Source organism: Dipodomys ordii, unplaced genomic scaffold, assembly GCF_000151885.1.
Source record: "Dipodomys ordii isolate 6190 unplaced genomic scaffold, Dord_2.0 Scaffold123, whole genome shotgun sequence".
NCBI classification, from domain to species: Eukaryota; Metazoa; Chordata; class Mammalia; order Rodentia; family Heteromyidae; genus Dipodomys; species Dipodomys ordii.
The window spans coordinates 3,392,540-3,415,713 of record NW_012267339.1 but is presented as its reverse complement, the minus strand read 5'-3'; positions in this window follow the sequence as shown (position 1 = coordinate 3,415,713).

Sequence of the window (23,174 nt, the reverse complement as noted above, 5' to 3'; positions counted from 1 at the left end):
GCATACCCTGGGCAGGATATCCAGCAGCACAGGTCAACCAGCATGCCCCAGGTTGGGGACTGGGATCCAGGGCCAGGCCTGGGAATTGGATGCCTGAGCTGCACAACCTACCTATTCTGATTGAAGTCAGAAGCTGAGCATACATCTTAGCAGAGCAGGGAAAGCAGGGAACCACATCCCCTAGGATTCACACCTGTGATGGAAAAAGACCTATGTGTCCAGGGTGGGAGAACCAGAAGCCCAAATCCCACCAGAGCCTGATCTGTATATCCCAGGCTTGGGATTGGACAGCTCAGGACACCAGCACCTCATTATAGTCAGGAACTCATAGCAGACTTCAGCAACTGGGAGAATACACCCTGCCCATCCTGTCTTGCCAAGAGCCCCTGTAGGAGGAAGCATGAGCAGTGTAGGTTGATTAGTTTTTGGCTAAGGGTGGGAACTTCCTGTGATCTCCAGATCACAGATCACAGTCACAGATATGGAAAAATCACTTAAATTATGCCAAAGGGAAATCCAAGAGCAAGCAGACATTGCAAGAAATTTAACCTTCATATAATTGGAGTGGACAAAAGTGAGGGATACCAGAATAGCAGAATGCAGCACCTATTTAGTAAGATGATCAATGAAAATTTCCCCCATCTTAAAAGAGAACACCTTAAATACACCTATATACATACGTATATAGAAAACCAAACAAGCAGGATCCCAGGAGAAATACTTCTAGGCACATTTTAGTAAAAAATGATATATATGAATAATAAAGGATCAATCTTACATGAAGCAAAAACAAAGAAGGAGCTTTACTATAATGAGAAAAAATCAGAATCACTGCAGATCTCTCCATACAGACACTGAATGCAAGGAAAGCCTAGGAAAGAATGATCCAAGCCCTAAGAATCAATAACTGCCAGCTCAGACTGATATACCCAGCAAAGTTAGCACTCACATTCGATGGAGAAACTAAAAATTTAAGTAATAAAGAAAAACTAAATGAATTAATAAACAGTAAGCCAGCACTACAAAGAATATGAAGAGGGGAAACACAACCTGAAGAAAACAATCAAGATCAGGGATCTGCATCAGACAGATATCACTAGAAGTCCAATCTAGTAAGCTCAGGAGGAAAGGAAAGAAGAAAAACTTAGGAAAGCAGGATTGGAAACACAATGCAGCTCTTTATAATAATCATAAATATTAACGGGCTCAATTCACCAGTCAAAAGAAAAAAGAACTTCAGATTGGATCAGAAAACAAGACCTATCCATCATTTGCCTTCAAGAGACACACCTCACAGCCAACCATAAAAACGAACTCTGAGTGAAGGATGGAGAAAGATCTACCATGCAAATGCTCCCAGCAAGAACGTAGGAGTTGCCATCCTGATATCTGACAAAATAAACTTTTCATTAAAATCAATACAAAAAGACAAAGAAGGGGCTGGGAATGTGGCTTAGTGGTAGAGTGCTTGCCTTGCATGCCTGAGGCCCTGGGTTGGATTCCTCAGCACCACATAAGCAAAAAGCAAAAAAGAAAAGAAGCCGGAAGTGGTGCTGTGGCTCAAGTGGTAGAGCACTAGCCTTGAGCTGAAGAGCTGAGGGACAGCACCCAGGCCCAGAGTTCAGGCCCCACAACTGGACCCCCCCCAAAAAGACAAAGAAGTACATTACATATAAATACAGGGAACAATCCAAGAAGAGGATATTACCATTATCAACTTATATCCAAACATTGGTGCACCCAAATATGTTAAGCCAATACTCTCAAACTTACAGACTAAAAAAGATCCAAATGCAATAATACTAGGAGACTTTAATACTTCACTCTCACTAAAGGATCTACCAACCAGGGGCTTGGCAAAGAAGCCACTGAATACAGTGATGCCATATTTCAAGCAGAACTAATTGACATCTACCGTGTTTTCCACCCTAAAAGGACCCAGTACAGGTTATTCTCCACAGCTCATGGAACTTTTTCCAAAATGGACCATATCATAGTTCATACAAGAAATTTAAGAAAATACAAGGGGATTGACATAATTCCCTGTGTTCTATCTGACCACATGGGAATCAAGCTAGTTCTCAATAACAAAGCATACCTAGAAATTACTCAAATACATGGAAATTGAACAGCACACTCCTTAGCAATGCCTGGGTAATGGAAGAGATCAGAGAAGAAATAAAACATTTCGTACAACTCTATGAAAATGCAAACACCTCACAAAGAAACCTATGGGACATGGCAAAAGCATTCCTGAGGAGTAAATGTATCGCTTTCAGTACACACAAACAGAAAATAGAGACAGACCAAGTAAATAATCTCATGCTAGAAAAACATGAAAAAATTGAACCTAAAGCTACTAGATGGAGCAAGATAACCAAAATAAGAGTTGAAATTAATGATAGACACTATGAAAGCTATAAATAAAATTAATAAAACAAAAAGCTGTTTTTTTGAATTCAATAAAATTGATGTACCTTTGGCAAGATTAACTAAAAACAGAAGAGAGGAAAACCAAATCAATAAAATCAGGGATGCCACAGGAAAAATTACAACAATACCCAAGACATCGAAACAATTATAAAGAACTATTTCCAGAATCTATACTCATTAAGAAAGAAAGCCTAGTAGAAATGGATGAATTTTTAGAGGAATACAAATTGTCCATACTAAACCAAGAAGAAATAAATCAATTAAATAAGCCAGTATTTTACAATAAGATACAGGAAGAAATCAGAAATCTTCCAACAAGGAAGAGCCCAGGACCAGGATTCACTATGTAATTCTCTAAGACCTTTAAAGAGGAACTAATACCCATACTCCACAGACTCTCCTGAGAAATAGAAACAGAGGGAGCTAACCCAAATTCATGCTATGAAGCCAATATCACACTATCCCCAAACCAGGCAAAGATCCAACAAAAAAGAGAACTACACACCAATCTCCTTGATGAACACAGATGCAAAGGTCCTTAATAAAATTTTAGTCACCAGAATCTAGAAACATATAAAAAATCATATATTAGGAGCAAGTAGGCTTTATCCCAGAGATGTAGGGATGGTTGGTTTAACATATGTAAATCAATAAGTATAATCCATCACATCAACAGATCCAAGGTCACAAACCACATGATTATCTCCACTGACTCAGAAAAGGCTTTTGATAAGATACAACATTCATTCATGAAGGAGGAGGCAACAATGCTCTATAGGAAATATACTCATTACCTTGCTCATGTAACTGTAACCCCTCTGTACAGTATTTTTACAATTAAAAATGTACCAATATAAAAAGCTCTGGAGAAAATAGGAATAGAAAGAACATTCTGCAAAACAACAAAAGCCATATACCACAGACCAATAGCCAATATTATACTCAGTGGGGAAAAACTACAAACAATCTCCAAATCAGGAACAAGGCAAGGATGCCCACTCTCACCACTCCTCTTCAATTTAGTTCTGGAATCCTTAACCAGAGGATTAGGCAAGAAAAAGACATTAAAGGTATCCACATAGGGAAGGAAGATGTTAAACTATCCCTTTTTACAGATGACATGATACTATATCTCCATGATCCCCAAAACTCCATCCCCAAACTCTTAGAACTTATAAACCATTTTAGCAAATTAACCCACAAAAATGAGTTGTCTTTCTGTACACCAACAATGTACAAGCAGAAAGGGAAATCAAGGAAACAAACCTATTCACAATAACTTCAAAAAATAAATATTTAAAAATTAACCAACTAAAGATGTAAAAAGAACTATTTAATGAAAATTATAAAAACTTAAATTATAGAGGACATCAGGAAATGGAAAGACCTTCCATGTTCTTGGATAGGCAGACTTAATATTAGTGAAAATGGCCTTACTGCCAAAATTGATATACAAATTCAATGCAATTCCCATTAAAATCCCAATGACGTTCATTACTGAAATAAAGAAAACAGTCCAAAAATTCATATGGAACAACAAAAGACCTGGAATAGCCAAAACAATTCTAGGCAAAAAGACAACATGGGAGGGATCTTGATGGTGGACTCCAAATTCTACTATAGAGCCATAATAACAAAGACAGCATGGTACTGGCACAAAAACAGACTAAAAAACCAATGGAATAGAATAGGAGATCCAGATATAAAACCACAGGCCTACAGTCAGCTGATATTTGACAAAGGAGCCAACAACATACAGTGGAAGAAACACAGCCTCTTCAACTACAGGTGCTGGGAAAACTGGCCAGCCACATGCAGAAAACTAAAAGTGGGCTTCAGCCTGTCATCATGCATTTACATCAACTCAAAATGGATTAAAGACCTTAACATCAAACCTGTATCTCTGAAACTACTGCAGGACAGAGTAGGAAAGACACTTGAACTTATAGGCACAGGGAGGAACTTCCTGAACAGAGTCCCAGGGTCACAACAAGTTGGAGAGAGACTCGACAAATGGGACTTCATTAAAATAAAAAAAGTTTCTACACAGCTAAAGTTATAGTAACAAAACTAGAAAGACAACCAACTAATTGGGAAAAAGTATCTACCAGTAAGGGGCTAATATCCAGTATATACAGGGAACTCAAGAAACTAATCCCTCCCAAACCTAACAAACCAATTACTAAATGGGCAAGGGAGCTAAAGAGAAACTTCTTAGAAGAAGAGATAAAAATGGCAAAGAAACACATGAGAAAATGTTCACCATCCCTGGTTGTGAAGGAAATACAAATAAAAAAACCCTGAGATACCACCTTACCCCAGTCAGAATGGCCCACAACCTAAATTCAGCCAACAACAAATACTGGAGGGGATGCGGAGAAAGAGGACCCCTACTGCACCGCTGGTGGGAATGTACACTAATATAACCACTTTGGAAAGCAGTTTGGAGGGTCCTCAGAAAGCTAAATATAGACCTCCCATATGACCCAGCCATCCCCCTTCTAGGCATCTATCCTGAACAACAGGAACCAGAATACAAAGACACATGCACATCCATGTTCATTGCAGTACTGTTTACAAGAGCCAAGATATGTAAACAACCCAGATGCCCCATTACAAATAAATGGATCCAAAAATTGTGGTACCTACATACAATTGATTATTACTCAGCCACTAGAAAGGACAAAATAATTGCATTCACAGGGAAATGGATGGAACTAGAAAAAATCATGTTGAGTGAGGTAAACCAAGAGCAAAGAGACAAATGGCTCATGGTCTCCCTGATAAGTGGATATTAAATCTAAAATAAAAGGAGATATGACAAAGTAAACAAGACTCGAGAAACAAAGGTCCTCCACTCATCTGGTTGTATTATTACTAAATGACCCATACTGCTGACCACATGTATGGTATCTATGTGCATATCAGAGGGAAGCTAGGAGGAGGACACAGAAACAGAGGGAAACAGGTGAAAACAGGGGGACCCATCAGCTGCACTGGACATTGATTAAAACAAACTAAGCAACTCAATGGCAGCAATGGGAGGGAGGGAATGAGTGGGAAAGAGGGAACAGCTGACACTAAGCAAAAGGAAAGAAATAACTGAACTGTCAAGACTCATAGAATTTATAAACTTTATAGTCCATGATAAAGACAATTTGCCCCATGAAGGTTAGAATGTGTTTATGACATCAACTAAGTATCACTATCTCACAGTATTGTGAAATTTATGAAATTTATGTAATCACTTAATCACAATAAAAATTCATATTAAAAAAGCAAAAAAAGAAAAATAGATCCACATGCTTGGAAAAGCAGATAGGCTGTGATTGAATGTATGTAGTCTTCAAAATACACACTCTATGAAATGAATCCTAAGATAGCAACAAAAGAGTTTTTATCTTTGTTGCTGATGTTTTTAATGTACTTATAGTGTACTATATGATTTTTTTTGTATGTTCTTCGCCGATGGTACAACCCCTGTTTTCACTGTATTTGATTCTGGTGCCCTGCATTTTGTATATATTTTTTTTATTTTGGGGAGGGGAAGGGAAATAACAAAGTGCTGAAATAAGGATACAGGTTGACCCATTGTAGCAATGGATCAACTTTGAGGGGGAGAGAGGAGTTGGGGAGGTAGGGAGGGAAAGGATGGTAGGGGAAAACCAAAGGAGGGGGTAACAATGCTCAATAGGAAATATACTCATTACTTTATTCATGTAAGAGTAACCCCTATGTAGAGTATCTTTACAATAAAAAATATATATTAAAAATAAAAAGGAGGTTCCTTAAAAGACTCCACATAGAGCTCCCCTATGACCCAGCAATCCCACTTTTGGGCATTTACCCAAATGTTCACAAACAAGACCACACTAAAGCTACCAGCACAACTATGTTTATTGCAGCATTATTTATCATAGCTAAGATATGGAACCAACCTAAATGCCCCTCAGTAGATGAATGGGTCAAGAAAATGTGGTACATATACACAATGGAATTCTATGCCTCCATCAGAAAGAATGACATTGCCCCATTTGTTAGGAAATGGAAAGGCTTGGAAAAAAAATTATCTTAAGTGAAGTAAGCCAGGCCCAAAGAAACACAGGTCCCATGGCTTCCCTTATTTGCAATAACCAGTGTATGTCTGAGTCAAGCAGAAAAGGTCAGATAAGTTGATTTTCGGGAAATGAACCCCAAGATAAGTAAGTATTCAAATGTTTATTTTTCTTTCATGCAATTGTTTCTAACATATTTATAAGATGATTTCTTTATTGCTTTGTATGTCTCTTCCCCATGGTATAACCCCTGCTTTCACTGTATTTAATGTTGGTATAACTTGTGGAGGGGAAGGGAAAAAAACAAATCGTTTAAATAGGGATACAGGTGGACCCATTGCAACAATGAGATGTGCAAGTCGTTATGTCGAAAAACGAACTTTACAACTTTGGTGTGGGGGGGATCGGGTATGGGGGTGGGTATGGGAAGGGATGGGAGGGGAAAACAAAGGAGGAGGCAACAATGCTTGATAAGAAATGTACTCGTTATATTGCCCATGTAATTATAACCCTCTGTACGGTATTTTCACAATAATAAAAAAAGGCTTCAGCTTATACTGTATTGCTATAAAAATGGTACTTGTCAGTATTATCAAATAAAAATATAGTCTGTCATGACTGATAATCACATATGTAATTTTATATTTTCTAGCAGCCAAGTTAAAAATGTAAAAAGAATCAATTGGATTCAAATTTAATAATGAGTTTTAATGTTTTAATTAGCTAATAGAGAAAAAATATCGTTTCAATATAACATTAATATAAAAAAATCTATTGGGACTCTTTTTTTTTTTTTTGCAGTCCAGTGTTTTAAACTCAGGGCCTGGCCACTGTCCATGAGCCTCTCAGTGCTCAAAGCTAGCACTTTATCATTTGAGCCACAGCACCACTTCTGGCCTTTTCTGTTCATGTGGTACTGAGGAATCAAACTGAGGGCTTCATTCATGCTACACAACCACTCTTCCACTGAGCTAGATTCCCTGCCCAGGGGCTCCTGTTTTTGCCATGCAGGGTCATTAACTGTGTAGACTCTCCAGACTTCCTGATAAATAGTCAACACTTACAAGTCTCCATAGAATGGATGAAGCATGCTGAAAAAAAAAATCTCTATTGGGGCTCTTGTTCTGGATACCCGGGACAATCATCTGCACACAACCTCCAGAATTACTGATCAATATTCCACTCCTCTGAGTCCCTATATAGTGGATGGAGCACCTAGGGCTCCTATATCAGCCTTAAAGGAAGATCATCTACACAGTCTCCTTGCTTACTGATAAATAAGTCCCCCTATGTCAAGTCCCCATTGTGTTTGCCACTGAAGATGGCCACCTGCTTTGACAACACTGAAAACTATACAGCCACCAGGTGTTTCTAAACACTGGGGGTGGAGTTAGTCCCCAGGAGGACCATCTATATACTGGGCCTCTGTTTCAGCTGCCCAGAGGGATCATCTGCAAAACCCATATGGGCATTCTCAGAAGCATCACATCATCCATAGTTTCCACATAATGGACAGAACACTGTGCAAAGCAGCTACTAGAACTCCTGTTTTGATGATCATTGGCAAAGATTCTACTGTACTGCTGACCAGAAATAAAACTTATTATACTCTCCCACTCTGAGGTGGAAGTCAGTCCCACACAGTTCCTGTCTCTGAGGAACAGCATCAGCTGCTCACCTCCTCCTTAGTGAGCAGTGGTCATCGCCATGTTTCCATTTGGGAACTCCAATCATCACTTGGGGCTCATATGCAGTTTACAACCACTGCACCGCCTCACATCTTTGACAGAGACCCAAAAATGACAGGCAAATTACCCAGACCTGTTATCTCCTATCAAACTACGCCAGAAGTGAAATCATGTACTTACAGGTATTTGAAATTTGATACTGGAGCCAATGATACACAATGGAAAAAACACAGCCTCTTCTGGTTTGGGAAATCTGGGCATCCTTATGTAGGAAATTAAAAGTGGATCTCCGTTGATCACAAATCACCAATATCAACTCAAAGTGGATCAAAGACCTCAATGGCAGACTCAATACTTTGCAATTATTTCAAGAGGGAGTAGGAGAAACACTAGAACTCATAGGCATATGCAGAAGCTTCTTGAAAAGAGTCCCAGGGGTATGACAGCTAGGAGAGCATTGACAAGTGGAACTACATCAGAGTAAAAGGCTTTTGCATAGGAAAGGACAGAGTTACCAAACTAGAAAGACATCCAACAAAGCTAATAAAACTACTACCCAAACTAATAAACCAATCACTAAATGGGCAAGGGAGCTAAAGACAAGTAAAGGCAAGAATGGCAAAGAAATACATGAGGAAATGCTCATTATCTGTGGCCATAAAGGAAATGTAAAAGAAAACAATTCTGAGATCCATCTCAGCTGAGTTAGTTTAGCCAACCTTGTGAATTCAAAAACACAAATGTTGGCAGAAATGTGGGGGGAAATGAACCCTGTTGCACTGCTGGTGGGATTGTAAACTAGTGCAACCACTCAGGACAGAAGTCTGGAGGTTCCTCAAAAAACTCAACCTAGATAGTTGCTACAACCCAGCCATACTACCTACCCATAACATCCCAAGCCAGGATATGATCAAGACACCTGCACATCCATGTTCATTGCTGCACTATTTGCAATAGCCAAGATAGGAAAACAGCCCAGATGCCCCCAAATATATTAAGTATATAAAAAAGGAAGAGAGGAAGGGAAGGGAAGGAAGAGGGAGAGAAGGAGGAAAAGGGAACACTTTTCTTTTCCTCCTTTGATTTTCTCTGGGCCCCAGCCAATGGGATGGTGCCACCCTCATCTGAGACAGGTTTCCCCCCACTTCATTACTTCTCATTGGAAATGACCTCATAGACAAACCCAGGAATATGCTTTCCTAGTCTCCTAGCACCTTCTCAATCTAATCAATTTAGCCCGATTAAACATAACAGCCCACATTCTGTCAACTGTGTATCCAAACACATCTCATGTAACTGGAGAAGACCCACAAAAGCTCATGTTTATCTCAATGCAGAATGTATTCAGTTCCTAATTAAGAGTCTATACAGTTTCACAGTTCCATTACTGCTCAAAGTTCAAGTCCAAATTTCATCTGAGACTCGGGGCAAAGTCTCAGTTGTGAGGCCCTGAAAAAAATAAAAAAGTAAGTTATGTATTTCCAATAAACAAATACATGAAAATTACCATCATCAAAGTGGCGAGTTGTGATATAGGAAGAATAGAACCAAGGCAAGATTGAGAACATGGCAGGGCGATCATTAAATACAAAGGCTACATAAACATCATCTAGAGCCGGTGGTAGCCTCATGTAAGTCCCAAGGGTTCAAGGAAGCTCTGTTCCCAAGGCCTCACCAGCTGCAGCCTTTGTGTGCCTTTCCTTCAGCTCATACCACTCATTGTCTGTGACTCTCCTTGACAACTTTCTGCATTTTCCATTGTATCTTCAGGTTCAACCTTGCTTCTTCCTTTGATATCTATGTGGAGGCCTTTGTATCCTGACTGTTCCATTATAATTGCCTACATTGCTAGCAGTGTGGCACCAATACCAAGATCTGCTGCAGTTTAAGCAGTAGCTAGGTCCATGTATGCCTGGCTGGATAGCCAACCAAGGGAGATACTTTCTTAAACAGCCTTCTGTGAACAGGGCACCCCTGAGTGTGCACTCTCTCTGTCTCTGTCTTTCTGTCTTCTGCCTCTCTGTCTCTGTCTCTCTGTCTCTCTCTCTCCCTTTGTCTCTGTCTCTCTTTGGAAAGCATGTTCTTGTCAATGAATTCAATGATTTCAGCCTTGAGCTTGTCTATTGGTGCAGTCTACACATTCATAAAATTCTCTTAACCTATCTTTCCTATTGTCCTAATGAAGAGTACTTGGTTTCCCTTTAATTATATTAATCTCTCAACAGCCAGTATTGCTTAGTCCCAGTTTCATACATATGCCTCTTTGTTTTGTTCTTATAAAACTCAGATAAATATGGCTAAGAGCACCTAGCACAAACCATGCCATAGCCCACATGCTAATTTGCCTTGAAATTTCCTGTCATATCAACAAGTCTATCACCTGGACAAAATATCAACAAGCTCTTTACTAGAGTAACACATATGACCTCTAATCCAATTCCCAATAGAGGCCTCATCCTCCTAGGAGACGTTATACAAATTCTTCACTATCTACGTGTCTGAGCAGCATTGTGCTCCTGGGTGCACAACAGAATTCTCCATTAAGCTGTACTTACAGCATTTCAAGCCTTTTCCAGACAGCATCAAAAACATTTTCAAATTCCTCCCACCATATATTTGCAGAGACTCCTGAATCACATCAACAGGAATAGTAACAGCAAAATGTCTACTCTCAGTAGCAATTGAGTATGTTGTCACTGTAACAAATACATGGGAAACCCCCAGAGGGACTTTTTTTTCTTCATGGTTTCAGTACAGAGCTCTTTGTTCTGGGCCCCTAAGGAGTTAGAACATCACAGCAGCAGAGGCCTCTGGCATCACTATCTACTACTCTGTTGCAGGTGGAATCTTTCAGTTCAATCTCCCCTTTGTTGTAAGCTTAAGGCTCAGGACCTCTCCAGTTGCCCTTCCTTTCCCTACAGGTCTCACTCCTGGACTCTACATAGCCTTCTCTCTCTGCCTTCTAGTTTTGGTTCAAAGAATATCTTCTCAGGAATAACTTCCTTACCCTTTTATAGTACATCATCCTTTCATTATTGTTCTTTATTTAACCCGATTTATCATGTGTCATAACATCTTTCTAGCTTTAACCTGTCATACCTTTTTTGTCCTATGGAATATATCATCAGCTCTTATTGGTGCTTCCTGAAGGAGAGGAGGATGTTCTGTGGAAGCAAGAACTTTGCTTTGATCTCATAGCCAACTGCCCTGCACCTACTATAAGGCCCAGCACATAGAAGGTGTTATCTTACTACTGCGGTTTGTGGTACACATTGTGTCTGGAATGATTCTCTCTACTCCCCCCTTCTCATGACTTGCCTTCCTTTATCAGCTACTTCCTTTATCATTTAGTAGGAAGAAACACACACATGGCCGACAACTCTCAATGAGATGCTTGCTCTTGTAGAAGTGATTCATCTTAAACCTTGGCCTCTCACACTTTTTAGTAATAGTGCTGGGTCTTGAAAACAGGGCCTGGACACTATCTCTGAGCTCTTTGGTTCCACCAGGGCCATAACTTCACTTTCAGCTTTTTGGTCTATAAACTGGAGAGAAGAGTCTCATGTACTTTCTTGTATGGCTTGGTTTCAAATCAATTCTAAAATCTCTAGATCCTAAACTTGAGAGGCTGCAATCAGGTTGTTCATGAGCCACCAGTGCCTATAATCCTAGCTGCTTTGTAGGCTGAGATATAAAGATCAGGATTTAAAGTTAACTATGACCTGGTTTTTCCTGTGATAATTTTATTATTGTTACTATTATTATCTTTAAGTATTTATACAAAGGAATTTTAATTTAAAATGTCAGTTTATGAGTACAATTCATCTTCATCAATTTTACCTCTTCCATCACTCTACATTTGTCCCATCCTCACCTTTCTCAATGAGTTTCTATTTTCATATGTGCACATTGAGTATTATGACTATTTTTGTTCACTTTTTTCTCTATTTGTACCCACTCCCCTTAATCTCATCCCCACTCTAGAAAACATATTTTGCTTCCTGGTTCTCAGTTTGATAAACTGTCTGTTAATTGTTAAAAGGAGATACACCACTGGAATCCTGCCCTGCAAATACCATACTTTAGTCAATTTGTTTGTAAACATATGCATATGGCATTGCATATGACTACGATCTAAGATTTTGAACCTCTAAACTTGGTGCAACTATAGCACTTGGGGTTGGCTTTGTCTTAAAACTGTGTTCTGCGGTAGTATTGGATTTGCTTTCCTTTCCAAATGGGAAAAACAAGCCGTAGAATCACAAGAAAGGTGTCAAGTAAAAGAACCTCAACTTCCACTCAAAATAAACAGGGAATAGAGCACTCAATGAAAAATCTAGAGGATTGCTCTCAAAATGCTCTACAAACACTACTCCCTTCCTTCCTCCTCTCTCTCTTTCTTTCCTTTATCTCTCTTTTTCTTTCCTTCTTTCTCCTTCCTTCCTTCCTTTCTTCCTTTCTTTCTTTCTTTCTTTCTTTCTTTCTTTCTTTCTTTCTTTCTTTCTTTCCTTCTTTCTCTATCTCTTTCTTTCTTCTTTTTTCTTCTCTCCCTTCCTCCCCCTTCCTCCCCTCCTTCTTTCCTCCCTTCCTCCCTTTCTCTTTTCTTCCTGCTCTCCCCTTCTCTGTTACTTTCTTTTTATATCAGTATTGGGGCTCAAACTCAATAACTTATACTCTTGCTTGTTTTTGCTGTTGTTTTTATTGTTGTTGAAGGCTGATGCTCTACTAATTGATCCATAACTTGTTTTCTGGCTTTGGACTATTATCCTCAGATCTCAGCCTTCTTAGTAGCTAAGGTTATAGGCATGAGCTACTAGAAGGCAGCAGTATATTTCTGTGTATGTCATATAAGGGACTGTTTCTGTATTTGTATAGCTTTTATAGCAGCAGACAGACATTCTCTAGCCAATAATACTAAAGAGTAACTATATAAACTTTAAATGGCTCTGATTGCTCAATAGAGACGAATTAAAAAAAAACTTAGAGAGAATATGGAAAATAAAATTTTAATCCAAATGAGAAACAGGCTCTAGTAAGGAAACATTGCATTGAAAAATCTGAATAGTTTTGCATTCACAGTCAGATATATACATGTATATATGTATGTATTGTAGTGCAAGAGGTCAAACCCAGGGCAACATTATTTTTTAATACTTTTATTTTTATTTAAAATTATTATCTTTAAGTATTTGTACAAATGGGTTTTAATTCAACATTTTGATTTATGAGTACAAGGCATCCTCATGAGTCACCCCTTCCACCAAAGTTTTTCCCCCAAATTATACCTTTAATGCTGAGAAAATCTGAGTATTTTGTACAAAAAGTAGTGAAAATTAAGAACTGTTTAAAAATTCTGGTGCAACTGTAATTTTTTCTTCGTAGAATCTGACCACATAAACACCCAGAGTCACATAAGCACAAACACACACATGTAATCCCACACATACATGTAGAAATGGACACACAGATGTATTACATCACAATGTACACCTTGAGAAATTCTGAAGGAAAGAATATAATATAGAATTCTGCATTTTTTCAAGTTCCTGATTTTGGCAGTGAACCTGACACTTTAATGTTACTTAGTAAATGCTGTGGACTAGATGAATAACTGATTAAATGAATTAAAATACTAACAATATGATTCAATTTTGCCTTGGCTCAGACACACAGAGTAGATCAAGCATGTAAGGCATTTTGCATCCAAGATTTTCTTTTGTTGATTGTGAGGCTTGAACTTGGGGCCTGGGTGCTGTCTCTGAGCTGCTCAAGAGTAATGCGATACAACTTTAAGACCCAGCACTACTTTCACTTCTCTGGTGGTTAATTGGAGATAACAGTCTCAGAGACTTTACTGCTCAGGTGGCTTTGAACCATGATCCTAAGGTCTCAGCCCAGTAACTAGGAATAAAGGTGTGAGACACCAGCACCCAGCCCAAGATTTCCTGTTTATGTTTTTTTTATTGTCAAGGTGAAGTACAGAGGGGTTACAGTTACATAAGTAAGGTAGTGATTACATTTCTTGTCAAACTTGTTAACCCTCCACCATTTTTCTCCTTCCATTCCTTCCCCTCAATAGCACTCCCCTCAAGTTGTACACATCATTTCCAACATATTGTCTTGTATCACTGTTGCATTGTTTGTCCTTTGTCTCACCATTTTGTTGTTCCTAGATTTCTTTATTTGGCATTTTTCATGTTATAATCTCTTACTTCACTTAACATTGTTTCCTGTATTCTGTTCGTATCCTACCTAAAATCCTGCAGGTACATTCAGAGGCCTGAAGTAAGCTATTTTTAAAGTTTGGGATCCAGTTAGCTGTTTTTTTTTAATCCCCTCTGTGCTACAGAATGAAGAGACATGCTTTGTAATTAGGAACAACTAATAATTTTCCATATATAACAGTTAACTCTTGTACAATAGGGAACTGAATCACTAATATTTCACTTCCCTTTCTCCTTTCTGCCTAAATGACAAGTAAAGTTGTTTCCTTTCCCTTGACAAAAGTTCTCAAGCCAGAAAGAGCCTCTGCTAAGTAGTTTTCAAATCTAAGTTCAACATATTGTATATTAACTTTACTTTCAAGAGTGCTACATTATGTCTGATACCTAATGATGTCTATAAAATCAGTTTCTAGCATCTGGCTCAGAGAAGTATGAATGGAATCATTTCTTATGGCCATTTTGGCACTCCCAAGAACATATTTCTTATGACAGGTTTAAACAAATAACATACAGCATTAAGAGTTGAGGTCTGTTGTTAGAGACTTCTTATTCACACCAGTTATCTGCCATGTTACTTTGGAGAAGTCCCAAGCTTCAGCAGGTCTCAGAGCCCTCAGCTAAACAGCTGGGGCTTGTTTAAAAGATTAGATTACTTAAAGGAACTACTATAAGCACTGTATAATAATAAGTTTGGTGTGGGGGGGCGGGATGCAAGGGCACATGTGTGTGTGTATACAATAAGGTATGACCTCAGAGCTTTGTACTTGCTTGGTTTGTTCGGCTGGTACACTATCACTTGAGGCATACTTCCAGTCTGGTGCTTTGCTGGTTAATGAGCAATAGAGTTGTGAAGACTTTTGTGCCTGATTAGACTTTAAACTATGATTCTGTTGATCTCAGCCTCCCGATTGGCTAAGATTATGGCTGTGATCAGTTCATGTTATCAATTTATTTGTCACTAGCGTGAGTTGCTATGTTGGCATAAGGACACCTGTTAGAATGTTCTAGAGACCCATCATTGCTCCCTATGATACAGTGTTCTGGAGACCTGGTCTAAAGTGAGCTGTATCTGAAATAGGCATGGCACCTTTATGCCCAGTGATGGAAGTTTAACAATAGGAGTAATTTGAAGTGAAACATGATGCCTACAGACTCATGATTTAGAAAATATGCACACTTATTGGCAGGAACAAGGATGGTACCAGTATTGAGCCCTTTAAAACTCCAGGTAATCATTTTAAGACTACTAACTAGTGAGAGGGATTTGGCTGTGGACTCATGGACCAGTATTGGGAAAATGTCAGAAGCTACAAAACACAGGGGTTAAAGCTATAAACCAGCACACAAGGATTGGTTTTCCCAACACATTTCCAATTCTCAGAACACATTTGAAAAATAAGTGCTTTGAACATTACAACTGATTACTATCTTCTACTGAAAATAGAAAGTCTCTGGAATGAACAGGGAATTTGCTTAACTAGGTTGCATTAAAAATGCCAATAAAGGGTTATGCCACAAAATAAGAATGATTTATTGAAAAATAATCATCTCTCTAAATAGATAGACAGATAGATAGATAGATAGATAGATAGATAGATAGATAGATAGATAGATAGATAGGCTTAAACTCAGAGGCCTTGTGCTTATTCAGATTGCTTGCTCAGCTGGTGCTCTATCACCTGAGCCATGCTGCCAGTCTTGCATTTTGCTGTTTAATTAGAGACTGAGCCTCACAGACTATTCTGTTCAGGCTGGCTTTGAAGCACAATCCTTCATGTCTCAGCCTCCTGGGTAGTTAGGATTACTGGAATGAGGTAACAAGGGCTAGTAAGAGTCACTGATCTTTTACTCTTCGATGCTTTCATGGCACATGATCTATTAACCTAAGATTTTTCTTCTGTAGATTCTAGGCCTATCATTGACTTCTGAGATTTTTCCTATTAAAGAGTTTCTTCAAAGGAATTAATGTGTCTTTCTTGCCAAGGGCAACTCTTGGGGCCTGAAACATAATTAAAATTTGGAAAATATTGAAAAATATGTCTGAAATCCTATTGAGTTTACAAATGAGTTACAAAAATCAGACATTCCCAGTCCATGCTCATTTAGTGAGACTTTAATTACATATGTTATTATATCTTCTGAAGGTGATCACTTTTTAAAAGTAGTTTTCCTACTTACTCCCTGCCCAAAGCTTAAAAGTTAGTGTTAATTTCAGGTCTCTATTGTCTTAAGAAACACACCTTACATGTGTGAGGCCAATAAATTTTGTAATCTTACTACTCTAAAATCTTGTTTCTGAAATATTAGGAGCCAGTATGTTCCAAATCAAGAATATTTTAATTTTAGAGGACAAAATAGTAGAGCATCTGTGCACTGTAACATTCTGAGTAGCATCTGGGGCAGTATTCCAGATTCTAGTACTTTATTACTTATGCAGTAAAACATTAAGCATAGACACATAAACACATTCTCTCTCTCTCTCTCTCTCTCTCTCCTCTCCTGTTTAGACTATGTTTCTAAGCTACATTCTAGTCATTTTTGTGGCTACATAAATTTAAAAAAACTTTTGGGCTTCAGTTGTTTTTCCAATGTAGGAACTGTAGATAATGGATTATAGGCTATTAATTCCTTCTTTACATAGATATCCTTGTTTCCAAATGTCTTTTTCTAGAACTAATGTTTCTCAATGACATCAGATCCAAAGAGTTTGTTCTAAAAGAACCTTAACATTCTCCTTATATATCTGACATGAAGCCTAGAGAGAATACAACTCATGTGAATAATATTTTCTTAAGTCAATAGGGTTTAAGGGGAAGAGGGGCAGAAGAATGAAGAAAGGAATGGTGGATGAATTCAGCAATAATATTGTGTATATAGTTGAAAATATTTGAAGGGATGAATAAGGTTGGCAGAGATTGGAGAGACAATGATGGAATGGATGCACTGACCAGATATATTGTTTTCATAAATTGACATGTTGGATTGAAATCCCCTTGTACTACTTAAAGATGATTTCAAAAATTAAAAATTAAAAAAAATCAGACTAGGAAACAGTTTAAAATTCTATAAAGGTAAAAGCATGCAAAATAAATTAATATGTGTAACAACATTTGTATGTTGAGACTATACTCCACTAGAAAACAGGATGAGCTGGCCCATCTCTGCACCTGTACCTAGGATCCATGTCTCTGAGGAAGGTGTTCTCTATCACCCATTTAGAGGGAGGCTCTAGGCATGGTTTCAGACTGCCAAACAATCCCTGGTAAACTTCCTTCTATATATTCATATATATATATATATATATATATAATTTCAAAACATATTGGTATACATTTTCATGGAAACTTTGATAGCATTAGAATCAGGTTTCCAAACCCTTGCAATTCAATGTAAAATATATAACACTGTAAGGTCATATGATTAAGGTCTGTTGTTCCCACTGTGTAATAGAATCACATACCATACTATCTATGCTGATCCACATCTGAACAACTTCTGTAGCCCTTCCCACTAAATGCCAAATGCCAGAAGTTCCCACCAACCATGCTTACAATTGCCACTCTGTATTTGCCAAATTTCCTCACTCCTATGGGAACCACTGTCACACTTTTATAGTTTGGGTTTGGAACAGCCTTCCAAAGCTTGTGAGTGGGTTGATGACCTGGTCTTCAGGATAGATGGACCTATTGAAGCAGTTAGAAGTTGGGGCTTCATGGGGGGTCCTTAAGGTATTGAGATATGCCTCCAGAAAGGTCTGTGGGACACTCTATTCTTTGTATCTCTCTCTTCTTTCCCATCCCTCCTTCTACTTCTCACATCCCTCTCTCTCCTTTTCCTTCTCTCTCCCCCCTTTATTTCCTTGTCCTATCTCCCCATCCCCTTTCTTGCTGCTTTCTGCTTCTGGCTCAGGATGTGATTGCTCTCTCTGACACACACTCCTACCATGATATTTTGATGTGGTGCCCTCATCAGATCTCTATATCAAGGGGGCTGGTTCCTTTTGTACTCCAACTTTGAAAAACATGAGTCAAAATAAACCTCTCATTACTCCATAAAATAACCCACATCAGGTGGTTTACTACAGTAATGCAAGTTGACAAATACCCAATTTATCATCACCTAAATCTGGTAAACTCATTTTCTCATTCTATAGCAACTGAGGCAACTGAGGAATAGTGGAAGTTACAAAATGAAGCACCATTATTTCTTTTTCATGAGTTTGTTATTAATGAATTCAAGGGTGTATTTTACCTAACATAAGCAATTCCACATTTTTCCAAATGTCTTTCACATACAAGCTAATGTCCACCTATATATGGTCTTAATTGGTTTTCTTTTTCTTTATATTCACCAATGTGTGAGGTAACTGTCACCTATAATTTCCTAACAGTGTTCAGTTGTTAGCATTATCTACTACAGATTTCTTGGTGCAAGAGAAACTGGTTATTGAATATGATCATCAGCTTTTAGAACTCCACTTAATTGCACTTTTAACAATTTGGTCTATTGTTGCAGCTCTGCCTCATTCTGTTTGAATATAAATGACCCAGGGATTACCTTGACATTCATCAGAAAGCTAGATATCCAAGACACTGGCTGGTCATACTTATTTATTCCTACATAGCAAATAGAATATTTAGCTTCTTAAAACTGTGAACACTTATCTTAGAAAAATTTTGGTCATCAGGAATCTAGGTCCTGCATAGGCAGGTGGTTCCAGTGTAAAGTTTTAGCTAGGATAGAGGGTGAGACCATGTAATCTGGGAGCTGAATCTAGCCAATGGATTCACTTCCAAGTTCATTCTTGTGCTGTTGGCAGAAATCACTACTCCTCAATGACTATTAGCCACAATTCCTATATCTGAGCTATTGCTATTTAGATATCTTAAGATGACAGCATGATAGATAAATTACCCAGAGGAAGGAAGAAAGGAAAGAGAGAAAGAAAGAGAGATAATGAGACTTTTTTCTTTTTGTAACAGTCTGCAAGTAACAAATCATCTCAGACAAATCAAGTTATTTCTTGTGAATTCACACACACACGCACACACACACACACAAGCAAACACCTGAATGCTCATTCTTATTCTGAGAATCATTCTGCTCTTAATGCCTCATACAAATGTTCTTAGATGCCTTTCACCAGATGTATGCACCTTTTCTCTAGCTCCTACTTGGCTGCTGAAGGCTAGCACTAGCCTTCAGAGGCAAGTTTGTGGACAGTGGACTGCTTCACACATACAGAAAGCCAGATATCTCTCCATATCCCAGCTACACACACACACACACACACACACACACACCAGTTATCTACAGTCATTAGTAGTATAAAAGTTTAAAGAAAAATAACAACAGCCTCTTTACTTTGAAGCAGAGGAAATTCTAAGGTGAAATACTTTTCCAGAACTCTTTGAGGTCAATCTATATGTGAAACTTCTAAAATTGCACCTTGCCTAGCCTTTTCTATTCTTTTTTCTTACCTTTTGGGCTGGTTGCTGAATGACTGTCTTTTAGTACATTTTTTCCCCAATCCACTAATATGGGGACTAATTTTGAATCTCTGAATGTATTATTTACTTTGCAGAGAATTTTGTTGGAATTTTCCAATCATTATTTACAATTGATACTTCCTTCACATAAAGCTATTTGATTACAAAACATAAAAGCAATTTGGAGCTAGATTCCTATGAAGGGGAAGTTAGATATACACAGCATAGTCTTGAAGATGGTTGGAATTTTGTTTTTGTTTTTGTTTTTTTGGGCTGGTCCTGGGCTTCAAGTCAGTGCTTGGGCTCTGTCCCTGAGCCTCTCTGTGTTCAAGTATAGTACTCTACCACTTGAGCTATAGCACCACTTCTGGCTTTTTCCTTTGCTTCCCTTTTGTCATTCTGGGACAGACAGGAGATGTCATTTTAGAAAGGATGGTTATCCTCAGCAAAGGAGGTTCACAGGGAAATGACTCATGTGCAAGCTTGCAGTAATTATCCTCAGGGCAGCTTCAGTGACAAAGACCTGTGGGAATGGTTGGGGTGGTGCAATAGAGTCCACTGCTATAGATTCAGATCACATAATCCTTCCCTACTCCTACCTGAGAGAAACCAACTCATGTCTGCTGCCCACCTGCAAATATGTTTGTACACTGCAGTCTTTGAGGAGGGCAGATATACTGAACCAGTGTGTGTGAGAATGAGCAGGAAACTATGGATAATAAAATTAGTGATGGAGATTTAGAAAATAATTTAGAAAACACAAATTATTTTTCCACTATGCATTAAAAGCCATCACATATACACAACACTCAGCCTTATCTGTAGTTCTACAAACTTGGGGGATGGAAGCCCTAGCTGTCATTATGTATGAAATCACCTTTATATACTAAATAGCACACTTGAGTTAAATACACTTAAGTCAAAGCATGCTTCCACAATCTGAAATAAAATCTCTAATCTTTAATTTAAAATAGTCTCTTTAGTTCTTGCCCCTTAAAATCACACTAATGCATATGTTTGCTCCTTTGAAAACATAAAGCTGAATGTTTGCTTAAAGTTCATTGTAATTCCTTTTACCATCATTTTTAGATGACACTTAAAGAAGCAAGTGCAGCATTCCTTATAGTAGAAAAGCCATGAATAAGACTGGTTATATAAACATTTTGCTGTATAGTACAAGCATTAACGCATCTGGGCTATAAAAACAATACTCAATCACAGTGCCAGACATTGGGCACTGTCTTAAATATGGTAGCTGAGGTTTATACTATTGTAAACACAAAAATATCCCCTTGAATAATGACTAGGAAGGAATACTTGTAATGTATTTGCTGTCTTTGTTCTCCTTCCTAGGAGCAAAAGAGGAGTCACATAAAACACATCCAAAGTGGCCCATATGCACTCTGCGTTGCTGAGCCAACATAGATGCTGAGCATCTACAGAGGCAATATGTCAGGTGGGGAATTTACTTGCATGCCAAAGGATCCTTTCTCACCAACTTAACTAGGGAAGAAATGAACGAAAGGGGATTAGGTTGTTCATTAACCCAAAGAAGGACCAAAGATTTCTATGTATTCTCTACTTGCACTTTTCATTTGCATGCAAAATTCAAGGGGCAAAGTGCTTGAAATACTTTCCTTTATGCACATGATCATTTTATCCATCGATTGATTGCTTCAGATGAACTATACCCTAGGACTTGCTAACATAAACATAGTATGTAATTTACAAACTGTTATGTGTTCAGTGGATTTCAAGTGAATGCTTCCAATATGTTATATATTCTTGTTAAACCCTCTGCTCTCTAGTAATTTTTTCATTTCTTTTGTCTTATAAATCTAGACACAAAAATGAAAAATGGAAAAAGAAAATAAAAATTTATTTAATTTAATTATGAATTATTGTGCATAATTTCCTTTCTCCCTTTTGGTTCTTGTTTTCTATTCCTTTCCCCTTCTTCACAAAGTCAACCAGTCAGTCATCAGTCAGTCAGCTTTTTAGTAAAGATATATTGATCACTAGCAGTATAGAAAATGAAGTGTTTTTTGAAACACATCATTGACCCACGTGTAAAGAGCGTGTATTACATTCTAACAGTTACCATTCTGTGGCATTACATTTTATCACAATTATTCTCCATAGTATATTTTGTTATTTATATCTGAGAATCAATATCATCTTTTTTTTTCTAGAAAGACTACCCTGAATTCATTTTGGGAAGCATCCCTTCCTTATCTAACTCTTCAAGTTTGCTTTAGAAGGATACCAACCAGAAATCCAAAGATGGACCCAAATTCCTGGCAATTAAACAAACTTCCATAGTTAGTTGTTACATAACCAAATCAATGATGAAAGCAACACAGGCAGAAAGAGAGCTTAGTGATGGATGCTGTTGATCTAACCTACTGAAATCAAGCTAAAGTTTTACTTAGAGCTAGAACTCTCTAATGGATTTTATTCCCTTCTCTTCTGTTAGACTGAGCAGCACTAGAGACCACTGCTTCTCAGAATGATAAAAGTAGTAATGGTAATACAGAGATACCCATGTGCCTTCACACAGTTTCCTCTAATTATTAGAGCTGACATACTTCTTCTTTGACATCAAACCAGGAAATTCACACTAGCCAGTTTATATATAGGAAATTATCTACATATAGCAACTTATTACATTTAGAAATGAAATAAAAACTAATATTTGTGTATGCTGGTACCGGGCCTTGAACTCAGAGCCTGAGCTCTATCTTTTAGCTTTTTCACTCAGGCTAGCATACTACCACTTGAGCCACAGTTCCACTTCTTTAGTGGTTAATTAGAGTTAAGAGTTTCATGGACTTTTATGCCTAGGCTGGGTTTGACAATGATCCTCAGATCTTAGCCTACTAACTGGCTAAGGTTATAGGCATGATCTACCAGTCCCTTGCTAATTTGTTAATTAAAACAGAAAAGTATCCTATGCCTTTATGCTCTGTTTACTACACTCTTATAAGCTAATTTTCTTTTAATGGTGCATTTGTTTGTTTGTGTGTTTACTTACTGTTTATACATTTACTTTATTTTTTGAAATAGAGTTTTCTTATGCAGCCTGGGCTGAGCTGGAACTCAATTTCTCCTGAGTACTGGACTTATAGCCAGACACCTTGCTTGTATAGTATTTTAAAACATATATTTTGAGTAGCTTTTTTGTATATACCCTGCAAGCCACCCTACTGAAATGAAAAAGGGATGTTTTATAATCTTGGATAGGTATGAAGGTGGAGGTTCCTGGTTATAGCTTCTCTGTCACAT